Source organism: Leuresthes tenuis, unplaced genomic scaffold (genome assembly GCF_036924035.1).
Source record: "Leuresthes tenuis unplaced genomic scaffold, fLeuTen1.0.hap1 SCAF_1, whole genome shotgun sequence".
Taxonomy (NCBI): Eukaryota; Metazoa; Chordata; class Actinopteri; order Atheriniformes; family Atherinopsidae; genus Leuresthes; species Leuresthes tenuis.
The window spans coordinates 11,680,282-11,700,175 of NW_027325355.1; the positions used below are offsets into that span (position 1 = coordinate 11,680,282).

The following is a 19,894-nucleotide window of genomic DNA, read 5'->3' on the forward strand; positions in this document are numbered from 1 at the left end:
GAAACTTTGAATATATTGAATTGAATTCAATTCAATTCAATTTTATTTATATAGCGCCAGATTACAACAATTGTCATCTCAAGGCACTTAAGTAATATAGTCCAATTCAAGCCAATTGGAATTCAATTCATTGTAATCATAATCCAATTAATTCATATAGAGCTAATTCAAAAAATTAATATCCTAGCTAAGGAAACCAACAGATTGCACCGAAATGTGTCTTCAGTCCAATCTCCCGTCCTGAGCGTGCCTGTGGCAACTGTGGAAAGGAACGACTCCCTTTTAACAGGAAGAAACCTCTGGCAGAACCAGACTCAGGAAGGGTGGCCATCCGCTTCGACCAGCTGGGGTTTGAGAAGACAGAAAAGAGGGAAAAGAGGGGGGAAAAACACCATAACGCCATTCAAAGGATATCTGTTGGAACAGGGAAACATAGGTTAATAACCACAATAATGTCACATGTACATAAAATCAATTTTGAAATTAAACAGGGGAAAAAAGAGAGCAAAGTGAGGAAAGGTGTGACAGATGAGGTCCCCCAGCAGTCTAAGCCTATAGCAGCTTAACTATGGGATGTTTCAGGATTACCTGAGCCATCCCTAACTATAAGCTTTATCGAAAAGAAAAGTTTTAAGCCTAATCTTAAAAGTGGAAAGGGTGTCTGCTTCCCGGACATTTACTGGCAGCTTATTCCACAAGAGAGGGGCCTGATAACTGAAGGCTCTACCTCCCATTCTACTTTTAGAAACTCTGGGAACAACAAGTAAACCTGCAGTTTGGGAGCGAAGTGCTCTGTTAGGAAAATATCTTACAATTAAATCTTTAAGATATGATGGAGCTCGGTCATTAAGAACTTTATATGTGAGAAGAAGAATCTTAAATTCTATTCTGAATTTAACAGGGAGCCAATGAAGAGAAGCTAAAACTGGAGAAACATGATCTCTCCTGTTAGTTCTCATCAGAACTCTGGCTGCAGCATTTTGGATCAGCTGGAGGCTTTTCAGAGAATATGTGGGACAGCCCAATAATAAGGAATTACAGTAGTCCAATCTTGAAGTAACAAATGCATGAACTAGTTTCTCTGCATCACCTTGAGACAGGATGTTCCTGATTTTTAGCAATATTACGAAGGTGAAAGAAGGCAGTCCTAGAAACCAGTTTTATATGTGCGTCAAATGATAAATTCTGGTCAAAAATAACTCCAAGGTTCCCCACTGTAGAACCAGAAGCCAAGGAAATACCATCCAGAGCAACTATATAACTAGACAATTTCTCCCTGAAGCGCTCAGGTCCAAAGAGAACAACCTCAGTTTTGAATGAATGAAACTCTGAATATATTGAATGAAACTTGACTGACGTCAGACTTCACGGAAGTGCCTGCAGCCATCTTGTCTAAGGTGTGGATACTGTGGCGAAAAGCGAATGACAATTTGTCAGTCCGCTCGTAATTTGCAGGATGAATATTAAAGTATGAGGACATCATTAACACACTGGCGAATGCATGTACGGGCCAAAATTCTCCCGATAACCCTGCCCGTTCTTCTAACGAAGAAGTCGTGGCAGACTTATATATCCTGAGCGTGCCTGAGGCGACTGTGGAAAGGAACGACTCCCATTTAACAGGAAGGAACCAGACTCAGGAAGGGTGGCCATCTGCCTCGACCAAGTGTTTTTTGTTTTTACCCCCAAAAAAACCCCACTTTGCTTTAAACCTTTATATTGTCAAGCATTTAGATGACTAAGAGCATAGTTTGCCTGTGGAAGGGGTTCCATGGTGTGAAGGTCAGCACTCTGGACTTTGAATCCAGTGATCCGAGTTCAAATCTCGGTGGAACCTTCAGTTGTGCGCTGTCATGGTTGTGTTCTGGAAAGAAAATGAGTGGATGAGGTTAGTCAGTTGTCAAGTCACACCAGAGTGTGTTATTGACCAATTCCAAAGAGAGGGCTTAAATTGGTTAATGTTGAAAAAGTGAAACATTCAGCTGAGAGGGTCTGTGCTATTTACCTTCTCACCTCTGTGTCACTAATTGAATCTATTTGATTTCTTCTTCCATATCAATTTGTAATGCATATATTTTTCCATGCTCTCCATTTGGAATTTGGACACAGAAGCCAAAGGAGAAGGAAACAGGAAAAACAATCCCATGGTATCAATCAGCGACAAGGAGAACTACTCAAAAGCCTGCACAATTAACCCGGTGCCCAACCATGGGCCAACCAATCATCCAATCAAGCAGCAGCAATTTCTGCCTGCCGGGATCTGAGCGTCAACTCCATGCGGTGCGCACAAGTTGGTGCTGATTTAGGAAAAAGAGGATTGTACAATTTTACTCCTTGGTATGGATACTCTTTCAAAAAAGTCCAAAAAATGAAATATGTGGTTGATAAAACTGTGTGACTCAGTCCTTCAACACAAAAGGCAGGCAAAGGAAAATCAGCTGTCCTCTCCATCTAATCATGGGAGGATGGCCTGACTACGATCAGGGACCTGAGCAGCAAAGAATAGATAGACATGATAAATAGTTATATATATGTACACACTAGTCTCCAATACTACTATGATAAAAAGAGATCCAATGCACAGGTCCAAGTTGTACAGGAATGTGTTGTAGAAATTTGTTCTATATTTTTGTTGTAAATCCACAACAGGTTTCATCATCTGCTAATCCTGGAGGAGACACTAGTTGTAAAGGAATTTATCAATACATAAAGATGCTTATATTATAAGACTGAAACACCCTTGAACAGCAGATCACTGTAAAGACATACATATAATATTGTGATTATGTCAGTGGAAATGTAAAGTCAACAATATTGTTGACTTTACATTTCTTTTAACATCTTGTAAAAATATAACAATGTAAACATAAAAACAGCAACCTCAAAACAAAACATAGCATGTTACCTGGATGGAAAACCATGCGTCTCTACAGTCTGAAGGAAGAAATCTTGGGCTGTTGATGCCTTGTTGTTATTGGCAGCGTGTCGGTACATGATCTTTGTGAGCATTTGGAAAACATAAAAACCACATAAAAAACACATTAAACATTAACTACAATACTATAAGAATAATAAATGAATGAAATATTGTTCCATGTGTGATGTTAGACTTAAAGCTATACTTACCTTTCTGGCATGTAGCACAGCACTTCGTAAAAATTTAAACATGAACAACTCCCCCTCCCTCCAAAGTCTCCCCCTCTTCCCCCTGCCTGACCTGTGACGCTCCCCTCCTCCCTGACGTGTGAGGTGAGAAAGTGATGGTGCGTTCCATCTCCCCCGGATGTCGGAGCGGAGAATGTTGTCAAGTTATCAGCGGTCCAGTTACCACGTCCATCAAGGCTATTCTTGTGCTTGCCGTGTCCGAATATAAACAACTTGTGATCTACCAGGCTAATGTTAGCACGGCCTGCGTTGTAGTTCGCGTGTAGTTTCAACACCTGGTGGCTTGCTTTTACATTTTAGTGCGCCATAAGCTTATTAGGAGCATTTTAAGATTACAAAAGGAAAGTGTAGAATTGCCAGAAAGAAAAGTATAGCTTTAACAAAATTAAGTTGAATATTATATCACACACTATAATCTCCATGGCGACACTGACCTTTCTTAAAGAAACATCTATTCCAAACATTACCACACCATATCTGTGAAATAAAAATGTATCAATTGTTTAATGCAGCTACATCGTGGTCCATTACACCAGATTCCAGAAATCTGCAGAATGTATGCCATAGACCATTTTTTAAATTAATATATAAATATATAATGTCCATGTGATGTCCTTTGCTGTCAGCTTACCTGATCAACTTGTGGTTGGTATCTATATGTACGAGTGACAGAGGATCATTGTAGGTCCTTCTCACAACACATCCGAGGCTTGTCATTCTCTGTAGTATTCTTAGACTATCAACCCGGTGCATCGAATCCCACACTCTGTCCACTGAACTCTGTGGCCTAAAGCCCTAAGACGACCTTTTACCATTCTGTGACCTGTAGAAAAAGAAGTGAAAACCACTTTTATTTAAGATATATTGATTGATAATCATGTGAACAAACAATTTAGGCATTTCACTTTTTCTCAGGTATACATGCTATGATGACCGTTGTTATGATAATGTCCAGGACTCTCCACTAAGGCACAGACTAGAAAATTGAAAAAATAATATTGATAGCCTTTAGGCTATAAAAATAGCAGTCATTAAAGTAGCCGGCCCTCAGCTAGACTTAGTTGTGGAGGCTATATGGCCGGCAGCCGGTGCCTGTGGAAAGCCCTGTCATTTCAAATGTTACTATTATGACACAAATCTTTTTATAATGCTATGGACAAGTGCATGATATAATTCAAAGAAAAACTTTCTGTAAAAAGCACCAACCAAAATTCTGGGAGTCTTGCTTGATGGCAGAGACCAAGCTGTCAAGTTCATCATCTGTCATTTTACTGTAGCCTTCCCTTTTTGAGAGGCCCCACTGTCGCATTCTGCGTTTCAGTGTTCTCACTGATACACCAGCAGTGTGGAAATACAGGGGACAGAGAGGTCAATTTCAATCAAATGCTGGACGTGGTCTTTGGAAAAAAACATATGCCGGCTTGTTCACAGATACGAGACTTGTGTTCTTTTCACTGATTTTTACTGTGGTCTTCATCGTCGGCTTTCACCACAAGTACACCGTAGAACTGATAAAACACAAATGATGTACAAATATTACATTACACAAGTCTCAACTAAAAGAAAATACATTATTTACAAACATAAACTTACATACCACTTCGGCCTGCAAGTGGACAAACCGGTAAACTTAAAACCGCTTATGGTCTTCGTTGATTGCTTTCTTAATTGGATCCATATCAATGATACCAGTTTACCGGACCGCTTTTTAAAACCGGAAGTGACATCACGGTCACCTTAAACTAAACTTATCAAGTTTTAACTTTTACCTAACACCAAATGTTATTAACTATATCCTTTAAACATTGCTAAACAATAAATATAAACATCAAAACACTTAAAACAAACGTGTTATACGGACTTCCTCTATGGCCATAAAATCATAGCTGCATCTAGTGGAGAAACATAAATATAACTGCCGTTAAATTGCCTATTTGACAGTTTAAAGTGGCTGCACGTGCACTTTTTCTATCTGGCCTCAATACATTTCTGAAATGTATTCATTTGTGTTTGGAAAACATTGGAAAGTTTATTTCTGAGCCCACATCAGTGGGTTCTGGTTGTTAACACATAGATGAGGAGACAGTTCAGTGTGTGAGGATAAAAGAAGAGGAGAACCTGGGACATCTGAGCAGATCTGGGATCAGCACCTTGGATATCAGCAGGGATTCTTAGGAAGGAAGGAAATGGGATGAATCTGCAGACTGCAGGAAGATCTGTTAACAGTCTGCAGACTAACGTGAGACAATAATATTTGTGTGTGTTTGGTATCCAGAAGAATTCCGACAGATGAAGTCACTGTGAGCTGAGCAGTGCTGGAAGATGATATGAATGAGTGACCTAAATGAGGTTTATGTGTGCGCTCATTTCCAGTGTTTGACAAAGATTGAAAAGTGAATTTATTTGACTGATTCCTTCCCAATGTGATGTATGTCAAGAAGCTGTCTGTGTTGAGTGAGCAGCAGCGCCTCCTGCAGGTGTAAAAATCTTACAGCACCTCGTATTCCCAGGCGGTCTCCCATCCAAGTACTGTCCCGGTTCGACCCTGCTTAGCTTCCAAGATCGGACGAGATCAGGCGTGTTCAGGGTGGTATGGCCGTAAGCGAGATAATCAGTCTGAAATCAGCTTTTTATAGATGCTGAAACAACATCTATTACTGTGTTCTGACTTCTAAAATATAATGTAACTGTTTAAAAATGAGCAATTTGTGATGATTTCATCTAACTAAGCAGCCTCGGTCTCTCTGTGTGACGCTGAACACAAAACTACACACAGGGAACAGAAGAGGTCGACAGACACAAAGTTATCTGAGAGTCTCACTTTCAGCTGCAGAGAACCAACACAAGAGAAGAACATGTGCAGGATCAACATCAGCCTCGCAAGCCAATTATGTGAAAAACTAGAAGAAACATATGGTTCCAGCAGCTATATAATAGATATTTGTCACGGTGACTTTTGCTTACAGCCAAACCACCCTGAACACGTCCGATCTTGGACACATGAGGAAATTGGTCATCTTCAGCTTCTGCTGCTTTGTTGGCAGACATGAAGTGATCTGAGAGTCTCAGTTTCAACTGCAGGTAATAATCACATCAGGGATGAAGATGGGCCCACTACATATCAGCCTTTCTCAGCAATTATCTGGTTACATAGAGGAACTGTATGATTCCAGTACCTATATAATGCACATTTGTCACAGACATTGTTGCTTACGGCCACACCACCCTGGAAATACCCGACCTCGTCTGATCTCGGAAGCCAAGCAGGGTTGGGCCTGGTTAGTACTTGGATGGGAGACTGCTTGGGAATACCAGGTGCTGTAAGCTTTTTCTCTTCTCTCTACCCCCTGCATGTCTTTTGTTGCAACGTCTGATCACCCTGTGACACATGAGGAAGTTGGTCATCTTCAGCTGCTGCTGCTTTGTTGGCAGACACGAAGTGATCTGAGAGTCTCAGTTTCAACTACAGATAATAATCACGACAGGGAAGAAGATGTGCCCACTACGCATCAGCCTTTCTCGGCAATTATCTGGTTACATAGAGGAACTGTATGATTCTAGTACCTATATAATGCACATTTGTCACAGACATTGTTGCTTACGGCCACACCACCCTGAACATCCCTGACCTCGTCTGATCTAGGAATCCAAGCAGGGTTGGGCCTGGTTAGTACTTGGATGGGAGACCGCTTGGGAAAACCAGGTGCTGTAAGCTTTTTCTCTTCTCTCTACCACCTGCATGTCTTTTGTTGCAACGTCTGATCACCCTGTGACACATGAGGAAGTTGGTCATCTTCAGCTTCTGCTGCTTTGTTGGCAGACACGAAGTGATCTGAGAGTCTCAGTTTCCGCTGGAGAGAATAATCACGACAGGGAAGAAGATGTGCCCAATACGCATCAGCCTTTCTCGGCAATTATCTGGTTACATAGAGGAACTGTATGATTCTAGTAGCTATATAATGCACATTTGTGACAGACATTGTTACTTACGGCCACACCACCCTGAATATGCCAGACCTCGTCTGATATTGGAAGCCAAGCAGGGTTGGGCCTGGTTAGTACTTGGATGGGAGACTGCTTGGGAATACCAGGTGCTGTAAGATTTTTCTCTTCTCTCTACCACCTGCATGTCTCTTGTTGCAACGTCTGATCACCCTGTGACACATGAGGAAGTTGGTCATCTTCAGCTGCTGCTGCTTTGTTGGCAGACACGAAGTGATCTGAGAGTCTCAGTTTCAACTGCAGTTAATAATCACATCAGGGATGAAGATGTGCCCACTACATATCAGCCTTTCTCGGCAATTATCTGGTTACAAAGAATAACCGTATGATTCGAGTACCTATATAATGCACATTGGTGACAGCCATTGTTGCTTACGGCCACACCACCCTGAATATGCCCGACCTCGTCTGATCTAGGAAGCCAAGCAGGGTTGGGCCTGGTTAGTACTTGGATGGGAGACCGCTTAGGAATACCAGGTGCTGTAAGCTTTTTCTCTTCTCTCTACCACCTGCATGTCTTTTGTTGCAACGTCTGATCACCCTGTGACACATGAGGAAGTTGGTCATCTTCAGCTGCTGCTGCTTTGTTGGCAGACACGAAGTGATCTGAGAGTCTCAGTTTCAACTGCAGTTCATAATCACATCAGGGATGAAGATGTGCCCACTACATATCAGCCTTTCTCGGCAATTATCTGGTTACAAAGAATAACCGTATGATTCCAGTACCTATATAATGCACATTGTTCACAGATATTGTTGCTTACGGCCACACCACACTGAATATACCCGACCTCGTCTGATCCCTGTAAGCCAAGCAGGGTTGGACCTGATTAGTACTTGGATGGGAGACTGCTTGGGAATACCAGGTGCTGTAAGCTTTTTCTCTTCTCTCTACCACCTGCATGTCTTTTGTTGCAACATCTGATCACCCTGTGACACATGAGGAAGTTGGTCATCTTCAGCTGCTGCTGCTTTGTTGGCAGACACGAAGTGATCTGAGAGTCTCAGTTTCAACTGCAGGTAATAATCACATCAGGGATTAAGATGTGCCCACTACATATCAGCCTTTCTCGGCAATTATCTGGTTACAAAGAGTAACCGTATGATTCCAGTACCTATATAATGCACATTGTTCACAGATATTGTTGCTTACGGCCACACCAGCCTGAATATACCCGACCTCATCTGATCCCAGAAGCCAAGCAGGGTTGGGCCTGGTTAGTACTTGGGTGGGAGACTGCTTGGGAATACCAGGTGCTGTAAGCTTTTTCTCTTCTCTCTACCACCTGCATGTCTTTTGTTGCAACGTCTGATCACCCTGTGACACATGAGGAAGTTGGTCATCTTCAGCTGCTGCTGCTTTGTTGGCAGACACGAAGTGATCTGAGAGTCTCAGTTTCAACTGCAGGTAATAATCACATCAGGGATGAAGATGTGCCCACTACATATCAGCCTTTCTCGGCAATTATCTGGTTACAAAGAGTAACCGTATGATTCCAGTACCTATATAATGCACATTGGTGACAGCCATTGTTGCTTACGGCCACACCACCCTGAATATGCCTGACCACGTCTGATCTCGGAAGCCAAGCAGGGTTGGGCCTGGTTAGTACTTGGATGGGAGACAGCTTGGGAATACCAGGTCCTGTAAGCTTTTTCTCTTCTCTCTACCACTTGCATGTCTTTTGTTGCAACGTCTGATCACCCTGTGACACATGAGGAAGTTGGTCATCTTCAGCTGCTGCTGCTTTGTTGGCAGACACGAAGTGATCTGAGAGTCTCAGTTTCCACTGGAGAGAATAATCACGACAGGGAAGAAGATGTGCCCAATAACTATCAGCCTTTCTTGGCAATTATCTGGTTACATAGAGTAACCGTATGATTCCAGTACCTATATAATGCACATTTGTGACAGACATTGTTGCTTACGGCCACACCACCCTGAATATGCCTGACCTTGTCTGATCTAGGAAGCCAAGCAGGTTTGGGCCTGGTTAGTACTTGGATGGGAGACCGCTTGCGAATACCAGGTGCTGTAAGCTTTTTCTCTTCTCTCTACCACCTGCAAGTCTTTTGTTGCAACGTCTGATCACCCTGTGACACATGAGGAAGTTGGTCATCTTCAGCTGCTGCTGCTTTGTTGGCAGACACGAAGTGATCTGAGAGTCTCAGTTTCAACTGCAGGTAATAATCACATCAGGGATGAAGATGTGCCCACTACATATCAGCCTTTCTCGGCAATTATCTGGTTACAAAGAATAACCGTATGATTCCAGTACCTATATAATGCACATTGTTCACAGATATTGTTGCTTACGGCCACACCACCCTGAATATACCTGACCTCGTCTGATCCCTGTAAGCCAAGCAGGCTTGGACCTGGTTATTACTTGGATGGGAGACTGCTTGGGAATACCAGGTGTTGTAAGCTTTTTCTCTTCTCACTACCCCCTGCATGTTTTTTGTTGCAACGTCTGATCACCCTGTGACACATGAGGAAGTTGGTCATCTTCAGCTGCTGCTGCTTTGTTGGCAGACACGAAGTGATCTGAGAGTCTCAGTTTCCGCTGGAGAGAATAATCACGACAGGGAAGAAGATGTGCCCAATACGCATCAGCCTTTCTCGGCAATTATCTGGTTACATAGAGGAACTGTATGATTCCAGTACCTATATAATGCACATTGGTGACAGCCATTGTTGCTTACGGCCACACCACCCTGAATATGCCTGACCTCGTCTGATCTCGGAAGCCAAGCAGGGTTGGGCCTGGTTAGTACTTGGATGGGAAACTGCTTGCAAATACCAGGTGCTGTAAGCTTTTTCTCTTCTCTCTACCATCTGCATGTCTTTTGTTGCAACGTCTGATCACCCTGTGACACATGAGGAAGTTGGTCATCTTCAGCTGCTGCTGCTTTGTTGGCAGACACGAAGTGATCTGAGAGTCTCAGTTTCAACTGCAGGTAATAATCACATCAAGGATGAAGATATAATCACTACATATCAGCCTTTCTTTGCAATTATCTGGTTACATAGAGGAACTGTATGATTCCAGTACCTATATAATGCACATTTGTCACAGACATTGTCGCTTACGGCCACACCACCCTGAATATGCCCGACCTCGTCTGATCTCGGAAACCAAGCAGGGTTGGGACTGGTTAGTACTTGGATGGGAGACTGTTTGGGAATACCAGGTGCTGTAAGCTTTTTCTCTTCTCTCTAGCACCTGCATGTCTTTTGTTGCAACGTCTGATGACCCTGTGACACATGACGAAGTTGGTCATCTTCAGCTGCTGCTGCTTTGTTGGCAGACACGAAGTGATCTGAGAGTCTCAGTTTCAACTACAGATAATAATCACATCAGGGATGAAGATGTGCCCACTACAATTTAGCCTTTCTCGGCAATTATCTGGTTACATCGAGGAACTCTATGATTCCAGTACCTATATAATGCACATTTGTCAAAGACATTGTTGCTTACGGCCACACCACCCTGAAAATACCCGACCTCATCTGATCTCGGAATCCAAGCAGAGTTGGGCCTGGTTAGTACTTGGATGGGAGACTGCTTGGGAATACCAGGTGCTGTAAGCTTTTTCTCTTCTCTCTACCACCTGCATGTCTTTTGTTGCAACGTCTGATCACCCTGTGACACATGAGGAAGTTGGTCATCTTCAGCTGCTGCTGCTTTGTTGGCAGACACGAAGTGATCTGAGAGTCTCAGTTTCAACTGCAGGTAATAATCACATCAAGGATGAAGATATAATCACTACATATCAGCCTTTCTTTGCAATTATCTGGTTACATAGAGTAACCGTATGATTCCAGTACCTATATAATGCACATTTGTCACAGACATTGTTGCTTACGGCCACACCACCCTGAATATGCCCGACCTCGTCTGATCTCGGAAGCCAAGCAGGGTTGGGCCTGGGTAGTACTTGGATGGGAGACTGCTTGGGAATGCCAGGTGCTGTAAGCTTTTTCTCTTCTCACTACCCCCTGCATGTTTTTTGTTGCAACGTCTGATCACCCTGTGACACATGAGGAAGTTGGTCATCTTCAGCTGCTGCTGCTTTGTTGGCAGACACGAAGTGATCTGAGAGTCTCAGTTTCAACTGCAGGTAATAATCACATCAGGGATGAAGATGTGCCCACTACATATCAGCCTTTCTCGGCAATTATCTGGTTACAAAGAATAACCGTATGATTCGAGTACCTATATAATGCACATTGGTGACAGCCATTGTTGCTTACGGCCACACCACCCTGAATATGCCCGACCTCGTCTGATCTCGGAAGCCAAGCAGGGTTGGCCCTGATTAGTACTTGGATGGGAGACTGCTTGGGAATACCAGGTGCTGTAAGCTTTTTCTCTTCTCTCTACCACCTGCATGTCTTTTGTTGCAACGTCTGATCACCCTGTGACACATGAGGAAGTTGGTCATCTTCAGCTGCTGCTGCTTTGTTGGCAGACACGAAGTGATCTGAGAGTCTCAGTTTCAACTGCAGGTAATAATCACATCAGGGATGAAGATGTGCCCACTACATATCAGCCTTTCTTTGCAATTATCTGGTTACATAGAGTAACCGTATGATTCCAGTACCTATATAATGCACATTTGTGACAGACATTATCGCTTACGGCCACACCACCCTGAATATGCCCGACCTCGTCTGATCTCGGAAGCCAAGCAGGATTGGGCCTGGTTAGTACTTGGATGGGAGACTACTTGGGAATACCAGGTGCTGTAAGCTTTTTCTCTTCTCTCTACCACCTGCATGTCTTTTGTTGCAACGTCTGATCACCCTGTGACACATGAGGAAGTTGGTCATCTTCAGCTGCTGCTGCTTTGTTGGCAGACACGAAGTGATCTGAGAGTCTCAGTTTCCGCTGGAGAGAATAATGACCACAGGGAAGAAGATGTGCCCAATACGCATCAGCCTTTCTCGGCAATTATCTGGTTACATAGAGGAACTGTATGATTCCAGTACCTATATAATGCACATTTGTGACAGACATTGTTGCTTACAGCCACACCACCCTGAATATGCCCGACCTCGTCTGATCTCGGAAGCCAAGCAGGGTTGGGCCTGGTTAGTACTTGGATGGGAGACCACTTGGGAATACCAGGTGCTTTAAGCTTTTTCTCTTCTCTCTACCACATGCATGTCTTTTGTTGCAACGTCTGATCACCCTGTGACACATGAGGAAGTTGGTCATCTTCAGCTGCTGCTGCTTTGTTGGCAGACACGAAGTGATCTGAGAGTCTCAGTTTCAACTGCAGGTAATAATCACATCAGGGATGAAGATGTGCCCACTACAAGTTAGCCTTTCTCGGCAATTATCTGGTTACATAGAGGAACTGTATGATACCAGTGCCGATATAATGCACATTTGTCACAGACATTGTTGCTTACGGCCACACCACCCTGAACATGCCCGACCTCGTCTGATCTCGGAGGCCAAGCAGGGTTGTGCCTGGTTAGTACTTGGATGGGAGACCGCTTGGGAATACCAGGTGCTGTAAGCTTTTTCTCTTCTCTCTACCACGTGCATGTCTTTTGTTGCAACGTCTGATCACCCTGTGACACATGAGGAAGTTGGTCATCTTCAGCTGCTGCTGCTTTGTTGGCAGACACGAAGTGATCTGAGAGTCTCAGTTTCAACTGCAGGTAATAATCACATCAGGGATTAAGATGTGCCCACTACATATCATTCTTTCTCTGCAATTATCTGGTTACATAGAGTAACCATATGATTCCAGTACCTATATAATACACATTGTTCACAGATGTTGTTGCTTACGGCCACACCACCCTGAATATGCCCGACCTCGTCTGATCTCGGAAGCCAAGCAGGGTTGGCCCTGATTAGTACTTGGATGGGAGACTGCTTGGGAATACCAGGTGCTGTAAGCTTTTTCTCTTCTCTCTACCACCTGCATGTCTTTTGTTGCAACGTCTGATCACCCTGTGACACATGAGGAAGTTGGTCATCTTCAGCTGCTGCTGCTTTGTTGGCAGACACGAAGTGATCTGAGAGTCTCAGTTTCAACTGCAGGTAATAATCACATCAGGGATGAAGATGTGCCCACTACATATCAGCCTTTCTTTGCAATTATCTGGTTACATAGAGTAACCGTATGATTCCAGTACCTATATAATGCACATTTGTGACAGACATTATCGCTTACAGCCACACCACCCTGAATATGCCCGACCTCGTCTGATCTCGGAAGCCAAGCAGGATTGGGCCTGGTTAGTACTTGGATGGGAGACTACTTGGGAATACCAGGTGCTGTAAGCTTTTTCTCTTCTCTCTACCACCTGCATGTCTTTTGTTGCAACGTCTGATCACCCTGTGACACATGAGGAAGTTGGTCATCTTCAGCTGCTGCTGCTTTGTTGGCAGACACGAAGTGATCTGAGAGTCTCAGTTTCCGCTGGAGAGAATAATGACCACAGGGAAGAAGATGTGCCCAATACGCATCAGCCTTTCTCGGCAATTATCTGGTTACATAGAGGAACTGTATGATTCCAGTACCTATATAATGCACATTTGTGACAGACATTGTTGCTTACAGCCACACCACCCTGAATATGCCCGACCTCGTCTGATCTCGGAAGCCAAGCAGGGTTGGGCCTGGTTAGTACTTGGATGGGAGACCACTTGGGAATACCAGGTGCTTTAAGCTTTTTCTCTTCTCTCTACCACATGCATGTCTTTTGTTGCAACGTCTGATCACCCTGTGACACATGAGGAAGTTGGTCATCTTCAGCTGCTGCTGCTTTGTTGGCAGACACGAAGTGATCTGAGAGTCTCAGTTTCAACTGCAGGTAATAATCACATCAGGGATGAAGATGTGCCCACTACATATCAGCCTTTCTCGGCAATTATCTGGTTACAAAGAATAACCGTATGATTCCAGTACCTATATAATGCACATTGTTCACAGATATTGTTGCTTACGGCCACACCACCCTGAATATACCCGACCTCGTCTGATCCCTGTAAGCCAAGCAGGCTTGGACCTGGTTATTACTTGGATGGGAGACTGCTTGGGAATACCAGGTGTTGTAAGCTTTTTCTCTTCTCACTACCCCCTGCATGTTTTTTGTTGCAACGTCTGATCACCCTGTGACACATGAGGAAGTTGGTCATCTTCAGCTGCTGCTGCTTTGTTGGCAGACACGAAGTGATCTGAGAGTCTCAGTTTCCGCTGGAGAGAATAATCACGACAGGGAAGAAGATGTGCCCAATACGCATCAGCCTTTCTCGGCAATTATCTGGTTACATAGAGGAACTGTATGATTCCAGTACCTATATAATGCACATTGGTGACAGCCATTGTTGCTTACGGCCACACCACCCTGAATATGCCTGACCTCGTCTGATCTCGGAAGCCAAGCAGGGTTGGGCCTGGTTAGTACTTGGATGGGAAACTGCTTGCAAATACCAGGTGCTGTAAGCTTTTTCTCTTCTCTCTACCATCTGCATGTCTTTTGTTGCAACGTCTGATCACCCTGTGACACATGAGGAAGTTGGTCATCTTCAGCTGCTGCTGCTTTGTTGGCAGACACGAAGTGATCTGAGAGTCTCAGTTTCAACTGCAGGTAATAATCACATCAAGGATGAAGATATAATCACTACATATCAGCCTTTCTTTGCAATTATCTGGTTACATAGAGGAACTGTATGATTCCAGTACCTATATAATGCACATTTGTCACAGACATTGTCGCTTACGGCCACACCACCCTGAATATGCCCGACCTCGTCTGATCTCGGAAACCAAGCAGGGTTGGGACTGGTTAGTACTTGGATGGGAGACTGTTTGGGAATACCAGGTGCTGTAAGCTTTTTCTCTTCTCTCTAGCACCTGCATGTCTTTTGTTGCAACGTCTGATGACCCTGTGACACATGACGAAGTTGGTCATCTTCAGCTGCTGCTGCTTTGTTGGCAGACACGAAGTGATCTGAGAGTCTCAGTTTCAACTACAGATAATAATCACATCAGGGATGAAGATGTGCCCACTACAATTTAGCCTTTCTCGGCAATTATCTGGTTACATCGAGGAACTCTATGATTCCAGTACCTATATAATGCACATTTGTCAAAGACATTGTTGCTTACGGCCACACCACCCTGAAAATACCCGACCTCATCTGATCTCGGAAGCCAAGCAGAGTTGGGCCTGGTTAGTACTTGGATGGGAGACTGCTTGGGAATACCAGGTGCTGTAAGCTTTTTCTCTTCTCTCTACCACCTGCATGTCTTTTGTTGCAACGTCTGATCACCCTGTGACACATGAGGAAGTTGGTCATCTTCAGCTGCTGCTGCTTTGTTGGCAGACACGAAGTGATCTGAGAGTCTCAGTTTCAACTGCAGGTAATAATCACATCAAGGATGAAGATATAATCACTACATATCAGCCTTTCTTTGCAATTATCTGGTTACATAGAGTAACCGTATGATTCCAGTACCTATATAATGCACATTTGTCACAGACATTGTTGCTTACGGCCACACCACCCTGAATATGCCCGACCTCGTCTGATCTCGGAAGCCAAGCAGGGTTGGGCCTGGGTAGTACTTGGATGGGAGACTGCTTGGGAATGCCAGGTGCTGTAAGCTTTTTCTCTTCTCACTACCCCCTGCATGTTTTTTGTTGCAACGTCTGATCACCCTGTGACACATGAGGAAGTTGGTCATCTTCAGCTGCTGCTGCTTTGTTGGCAGACACGAAGTGATCTGAGAGTCTCAGTTTCAACTGCAGGTAATAATCACATCAGGGATGAAGATGTGCCCACTACATATCAGCCTTTCTCGGCAATTATCTGGTTACAAAGAATAACCGTATGATTCGAGTACCTATATAATGCACATTGGTGACAGCCATTGTTGCTTACGGCCACACCACCCTGAATATGCCCGACCTCGTCTGATCTCGGAAGCCAAGCAGGGTTGGCCCTGATTAGTACTTGGATGGGAGACTGCTTGGGAATACCAGGTGCTGTAAGCTTTTTCTCTTCTCTCTACCACCTGCATGTCTTTTGTTGCAACGTCTGATCACCCTGTGACACATGAGGAAGTTGGTCATCTTCAGCTGCTGCTGCTTTGTTGGCAGACACGAAGTGATCTGAGAGTCTCAGTTTCAACTAAAGGTAATAATCACATCAGGGATGAAGATGTGCCCACTACATATCAGCCTTTCTTTGCAATTATCTGGTTACATAGAGTAACCGTATGATTCCAGTACCTATATAATGCACATTTGTGACAGACATTATCGCTTACGGCCACACCACCCTGAATATGCCCGACCTCGTCTGATCTCGGAAGCCAAGCAGGATTGGGCCTGGTTAGTACTTGGATGGGAGACTACTTGGGAATACCAGGTGCTGTAAGCTTTTTCTCTTCTCTCTACCACCTGCATGTCTTTTGTTGCAACGTCTGATCACCCTGTGACACATGAGGAAGTTGGTCATCTTCAGCTGCTGCTGCTTTGTTGGCAGACACGAAGTGATCTGAGAGTCTCAGTTTCCGCTGGAGAGAATAATGACCACAGGGAAGAAGATGTGCCCAATACGCATCAGCCTTTCTCGGCAATTATCTGGTTACATAGAGGAACTGTATGATTCCAGTACCTATATAATGCACATTTGTGACAGACATTGTTGCTTACAGCCACACCACCCTGAATATGCCCGACCTCGTCTGATCTCGGAAGCCAAGCAGGGTTGGGCCTGGTTAGTACTTGGATGGGAGACCACTTGGGAATACCAGGTGCTTTAAGCTTTTTCTCTTCTCTCTACCACATGCATGTCTTTTGTTGCAACGTCTGATCACCCTGTGACACATGAGGAAGTTGGTCATCTTCAGCTGCTGCTGCTTTGTTGGCAGACACGAAGTGATCTGAGAGTCTCAGTTTCAACTGCAGGTAATAATCACATCAGGGATGAAGATGTGCCCACTACAAGTTAGCCTTTCTCGGCAATTATCTGGTTACATAGAGGAACTGTATGATACCAGTGCCGATATAATGCACATTTGTCACAGACATTGTTGCTTACGGCCACACCACCCTGAACATGCCCGACCTCGTCTGATCTCGGAGGCCAAGCAGGGTTGTGCCTGGTTAGTACTTGGATGGGAGACCGCTTGGGAATACCAGGTGCTGTAAGCTTTTTCTCTTCTCTCTACCACGTGCATGTCTTTTGTTGCAACGTCTGATCACCCTGTGACACATGAGGAAGTTGGTCATCTTCAGCTGCTGCTGCTTTGTTGGCAGACACGAAGTGATCTGAGAGTCTCAGTTTCAACTGCAGGTAATAATCACATCAGGGATTAAGATGTGCCCACTACATATCATTCTTTCTCTGCAATTATCTGGTTACATAGAGTAACCATATGATTCCAGTACCTATATAATACACATTGTTCACAGATGTTGTTGCTTACGGCCACACCACCCTGAATATGCCCGACCTCGTCTGATCTCGGAAGCCAAGCAGGGTTGGCCCTGATTAGTACTTGGATGGGAGACTGCTTGGGAATACCAGGTGCTGTAAGCTTTTTCTCTTCTCTCTACCACCTGCATGTCTTTTGTTGCAACGTCTGATCACCCTGTGACACATGAGGAAGTTGGTCATCTTCAGCTGCTGCTGCTTTGTTGGCAGACACGAAGTGATCTGAGAGTCTCAGTTTCAACTGCAGGTAATAATCACATCAGGGATGAAGATGTGCCCACTACATATCAGCCTTTCTTTGCAATTATCTGGTTACATAGAGTAACCGTATGATTCCAGTACCTATATAATGCACATTTGTGACAGACATTATCGCTTACAGCCACACCACCCTGAATATGCCCGACCTCGTCTGATCTCGGAAGCCAAGCAGGATTGGGCCTGGTTAGTACTTGGATGAGAGACTACTTGGGAATACCAGGTGCTGTAAGCTTTTTCTCTTCTCTCTACCACCTGCATGTCTTTTGTTGCAACGTCTGATCACCCTGTGACACATGAGGAAGTTGGTCATCTTCAGCTGCTGCTGCTTTGTTGGCAGACACGAAGTGATCTGAGAGTCTCAGTTTCCGCTGGAGAGAATAATGACCACAGGGAAGAAGATGTGCCCAATACGCATCAGCCTTTCTCGGCAATTATCTGGTTACATAGAGGAACTGTATGATTCCAGTACCTATATAATGCACATTTGTGACAGACATTGTTGCTTACAGCCACACCACCCTGAATATGCCCGACCTCGTCTGATCTCGGAAGCCAAGCAGGGTTGGGCCTGGTTAGTACTTGGATGGGAGACCACTTGGGAATACCAGGTGCTTTAAGCTTTTTCTCTTCTCTCTACCACATGCATGTCTTTTGTTGCAACGTCTGATCACCCTGTGACACATGAGGAAGTTGGTCATCTTCAGCTGCTGCTGCTTTGTTGGCAGACACGAAGTGATCTGAGAGTCTCAGTTTCAACTGCAGGTAATAATCACATCAGGGATGAAGATGTGCCCACTACAAGTTAGCCTTTCTCGGCAATTATCTGGTTACATAGAGGAACTGTATGATACCAGTGCCGATATAATGCACATTTGTCACAGACATTGTTGCTTACGGCCACACCACCCTGAACATGCCCGACCTCGTCTGATCTCGGAGGCCAAGCAGGGTTGTGCCTGGTTAGTACTTGGATGGGAGACCGCTTGGGAATACCAGGTGCTGTAAGCTTTTTCTCTTCTCTCTACCACGTGCATGTCTTTTGTTGCAACGTCTGATCACCCTGTGACACATGAGGAAGTTGGTCATCTTCAGCTGCTGCTGCTTTGTTGGCAGACACGAAGTGATCTGAGAGTCTCAGTTTCAACTGCAGGTAATAATCACATCAGGGATTAAGATGTGCCCACTACATATCATTCTTTCTCTGCAATTATCTGGTTACATAGAGTAACCATATGATTCCAGTACCTATATAATACACATTGTTCACAGATGTTGTTGCTTACGGCCACACCACCCTGAATATGCCCGACCTCGTCTGATCTCGGAAGCCAAGCAGGGTTGGGCCTGATTAGTACTTCAATGGGAGACTGCTTGGGAATACCAGGTGCTGTAAGCTTTTTCTCTTCTCTCTACCACCTGCATGTCTTTTGTTGCAACGTCTGATCACCCTGTGACACATGAGGAAGTTGGTCATCTTCAGCTGCTGCTGCTTTGTTGGCAGACACGAAGTGATCTGAGAGTCTCAGTTTCAACTACAGGTAGTAATCACATCAAGGATGAAGATATGCCCACTACATATCAGCCTTTCTTGGCAATTATCTGGTTACATAGAGGAACTGTATGATTCCAGTACCGATATAATGCACCTTTGTCACAGACATTGTTGCTTACGGCCACACCACCCTGAATTTACCCGACCTCGTCTGATCTCGGAAGCCAAGCAGGGTTGGCCCTGGTTAGTACTTGGATGGGAGACTGATTGGGAATACCAGGTGCTGTAAGCTTTTTCTCGTCTCTCTACCACCTGCATGTCTTTTATTGCAACGTCTGATCACCCTGTGACACATGAGGAAGTTGGTCATCTTCAGCTGCTGCTGCTTTGTTGGCAGACACGAAGTGATCTGAGAGTCTCAGTTTCAACTGCAGGTAATAATCACATCAGGGATGAAGATGTGCCCACTACATATCAGCCTTTCTCGGCAATTATCTGG

General features: G+C 44.4%; 19 non-coding genes and 18 pseudogenes across 19 annotated transcripts; 36 read left to right on the plus strand and 1 right to left on the minus strand.

The window, feature by feature from the left end:
• The first annotated feature begins 1,765 nt into the window (after positions 1 to 1,765).
• On the plus strand, positions 1,766 to 1,837 carry trnaq-uug (transfer RNA glutamine (anticodon UUG)). Its single transcript has one exon. It is a non-coding gene; the product is annotated as a tRNA-Gln (tRNA).
• A 3,813-nt stretch (positions 1,838 to 5,650) lies between these two features.
• LOC140303712 (5S ribosomal RNA) lies at positions 5,651 to 5,769 on the minus strand (annotated as a pseudogene).
• A 604-nt stretch (positions 5,770 to 6,373) lies between these two features.
• Positions 6,374 to 6,492, plus strand: LOC140299105 (5S ribosomal RNA). The gene has a single exon (XR_011914686.1). It is a non-coding gene; the product is annotated as a 5S ribosomal RNA (ribosomal RNA).
• A 269-nt stretch (positions 6,493 to 6,761) lies between these two features.
• Positions 6,762 to 6,880, plus strand: LOC140305417 (5S ribosomal RNA; annotated as a pseudogene).
• Positions 6,881 to 7,149: 269 nt separating this feature from the next.
• On the plus strand, positions 7,150 to 7,268 carry LOC140288958 (5S ribosomal RNA; annotated as a pseudogene).
• A 269-nt stretch (positions 7,269 to 7,537) lies between these two features.
• LOC140298905 (5S ribosomal RNA) lies at positions 7,538 to 7,656 on the plus strand. The gene has a single exon (XR_011914502.1). It is a non-coding gene; the product is annotated as a 5S ribosomal RNA (ribosomal RNA).
• A 269-nt stretch (positions 7,657 to 7,925) lies between these two features.
• LOC140294668 (5S ribosomal RNA) lies at positions 7,926 to 8,045 on the plus strand (annotated as a pseudogene).
• A 269-nt stretch (positions 8,046 to 8,314) lies between these two features.
• On the plus strand, positions 8,315 to 8,433 carry LOC140268723 (5S ribosomal RNA; annotated as a pseudogene).
• Positions 8,434 to 8,702: 269 nt separating this feature from the next.
• Positions 8,703 to 8,821, plus strand: LOC140270020 (5S ribosomal RNA; annotated as a pseudogene).
• A 269-nt stretch (positions 8,822 to 9,090) lies between these two features.
• On the plus strand, positions 9,091 to 9,209 carry LOC140290982 (5S ribosomal RNA; annotated as a pseudogene).
• Positions 9,210 to 9,478: 269 nt separating this feature from the next.
• On the plus strand, positions 9,479 to 9,598 carry LOC140296888 (5S ribosomal RNA; annotated as a pseudogene).
• Positions 9,599 to 9,867: 269 nt separating this feature from the next.
• LOC140312284 (5S ribosomal RNA) lies at positions 9,868 to 9,986 on the plus strand (annotated as a pseudogene).
• A 269-nt stretch (positions 9,987 to 10,255) lies between these two features.
• Positions 10,256 to 10,374, plus strand: LOC140299710 (5S ribosomal RNA; annotated as a pseudogene).
• Positions 10,375 to 10,643: 269 nt separating this feature from the next.
• On the plus strand, positions 10,644 to 10,762 carry LOC140294530 (5S ribosomal RNA). The gene has a single exon (XR_011912792.1). It is a non-coding gene; the product is annotated as a 5S ribosomal RNA (ribosomal RNA).
• Positions 10,763 to 11,031: 269 nt separating this feature from the next.
• LOC140285999 (5S ribosomal RNA) lies at positions 11,032 to 11,150 on the plus strand. The gene has a single exon (XR_011910926.1). It is a non-coding gene; the product is annotated as a 5S ribosomal RNA (ribosomal RNA).
• A 269-nt stretch (positions 11,151 to 11,419) lies between these two features.
• Positions 11,420 to 11,538, plus strand: LOC140298708 (5S ribosomal RNA). The gene has a single exon (XR_011914330.1). It is a non-coding gene; the product is annotated as a 5S ribosomal RNA (ribosomal RNA).
• A 269-nt stretch (positions 11,539 to 11,807) lies between these two features.
• LOC140297837 (5S ribosomal RNA) lies at positions 11,808 to 11,926 on the plus strand. The gene has a single exon (XR_011913538.1). It is a non-coding gene; the product is annotated as a 5S ribosomal RNA (ribosomal RNA).
• A 269-nt stretch (positions 11,927 to 12,195) lies between these two features.
• Positions 12,196 to 12,314, plus strand: LOC140294970 (5S ribosomal RNA). The gene has a single exon (XR_011912826.1). It is a non-coding gene; the product is annotated as a 5S ribosomal RNA (ribosomal RNA).
• A 269-nt stretch (positions 12,315 to 12,583) lies between these two features.
• On the plus strand, positions 12,584 to 12,702 carry LOC140299372 (5S ribosomal RNA; annotated as a pseudogene).
• Positions 12,703 to 12,971: 269 nt separating this feature from the next.
• LOC140298709 (5S ribosomal RNA) lies at positions 12,972 to 13,090 on the plus strand. Its single transcript, XR_011914331.1, has one exon. It is a non-coding gene; the product is annotated as a 5S ribosomal RNA (ribosomal RNA).
• A 269-nt stretch (positions 13,091 to 13,359) lies between these two features.
• LOC140298021 (5S ribosomal RNA) lies at positions 13,360 to 13,478 on the plus strand. The gene has a single exon (XR_011913705.1). It is a non-coding gene; the product is annotated as a 5S ribosomal RNA (ribosomal RNA).
• A 269-nt stretch (positions 13,479 to 13,747) lies between these two features.
• LOC140294982 (5S ribosomal RNA) lies at positions 13,748 to 13,866 on the plus strand. The gene has a single exon (XR_011912827.1). It is a non-coding gene; the product is annotated as a 5S ribosomal RNA (ribosomal RNA).
• A 269-nt stretch (positions 13,867 to 14,135) lies between these two features.
• Positions 14,136 to 14,255, plus strand: LOC140297165 (5S ribosomal RNA; annotated as a pseudogene).
• Positions 14,256 to 14,524: 269 nt separating this feature from the next.
• LOC140312291 (5S ribosomal RNA) lies at positions 14,525 to 14,643 on the plus strand (annotated as a pseudogene).
• Positions 14,644 to 14,912: 269 nt separating this feature from the next.
• On the plus strand, positions 14,913 to 15,031 carry LOC140299711 (5S ribosomal RNA; annotated as a pseudogene).
• A 269-nt stretch (positions 15,032 to 15,300) lies between these two features.
• Positions 15,301 to 15,419, plus strand: LOC140306913 (5S ribosomal RNA). The gene has a single exon (XR_011915789.1). It is a non-coding gene; the product is annotated as a 5S ribosomal RNA (ribosomal RNA).
• Positions 15,420 to 15,688: 269 nt separating this feature from the next.
• LOC140286132 (5S ribosomal RNA) lies at positions 15,689 to 15,807 on the plus strand. The gene has a single exon (XR_011911025.1). It is a non-coding gene; the product is annotated as a 5S ribosomal RNA (ribosomal RNA).
• A 269-nt stretch (positions 15,808 to 16,076) lies between these two features.
• Positions 16,077 to 16,195, plus strand: LOC140298710 (5S ribosomal RNA). Its single transcript, XR_011914332.1, has one exon. It is a non-coding gene; the product is annotated as a 5S ribosomal RNA (ribosomal RNA).
• A 269-nt stretch (positions 16,196 to 16,464) lies between these two features.
• Positions 16,465 to 16,583, plus strand: LOC140297839 (5S ribosomal RNA). Its single transcript, XR_011913539.1, has one exon. It is a non-coding gene; the product is annotated as a 5S ribosomal RNA (ribosomal RNA).
• Positions 16,584 to 16,852: 269 nt separating this feature from the next.
• On the plus strand, positions 16,853 to 16,971 carry LOC140294993 (5S ribosomal RNA). Its single transcript, XR_011912828.1, has one exon. It is a non-coding gene; the product is annotated as a 5S ribosomal RNA (ribosomal RNA).
• Positions 16,972 to 17,240: 269 nt separating this feature from the next.
• LOC140299373 (5S ribosomal RNA) lies at positions 17,241 to 17,359 on the plus strand (annotated as a pseudogene).
• Positions 17,360 to 17,628: 269 nt separating this feature from the next.
• On the plus strand, positions 17,629 to 17,747 carry LOC140298713 (5S ribosomal RNA). The gene has a single exon (XR_011914334.1). It is a non-coding gene; the product is annotated as a 5S ribosomal RNA (ribosomal RNA).
• Positions 17,748 to 18,016: 269 nt separating this feature from the next.
• Positions 18,017 to 18,135, plus strand: LOC140301505 (5S ribosomal RNA; annotated as a pseudogene).
• Positions 18,136 to 18,404: 269 nt separating this feature from the next.
• On the plus strand, positions 18,405 to 18,523 carry LOC140295005 (5S ribosomal RNA). Its single transcript, XR_011912829.1, has one exon. It is a non-coding gene; the product is annotated as a 5S ribosomal RNA (ribosomal RNA).
• Positions 18,524 to 18,792: 269 nt separating this feature from the next.
• LOC140299374 (5S ribosomal RNA) lies at positions 18,793 to 18,911 on the plus strand (annotated as a pseudogene).
• A 269-nt stretch (positions 18,912 to 19,180) lies between these two features.
• On the plus strand, positions 19,181 to 19,299 carry LOC140297804 (5S ribosomal RNA). The gene has a single exon (XR_011913507.1). It is a non-coding gene; the product is annotated as a 5S ribosomal RNA (ribosomal RNA).
• A 269-nt stretch (positions 19,300 to 19,568) lies between these two features.
• LOC140299821 (5S ribosomal RNA) lies at positions 19,569 to 19,687 on the plus strand (annotated as a pseudogene).
• The last annotated feature ends 207 nt before the right edge of the window (positions 19,688 to 19,894 follow it).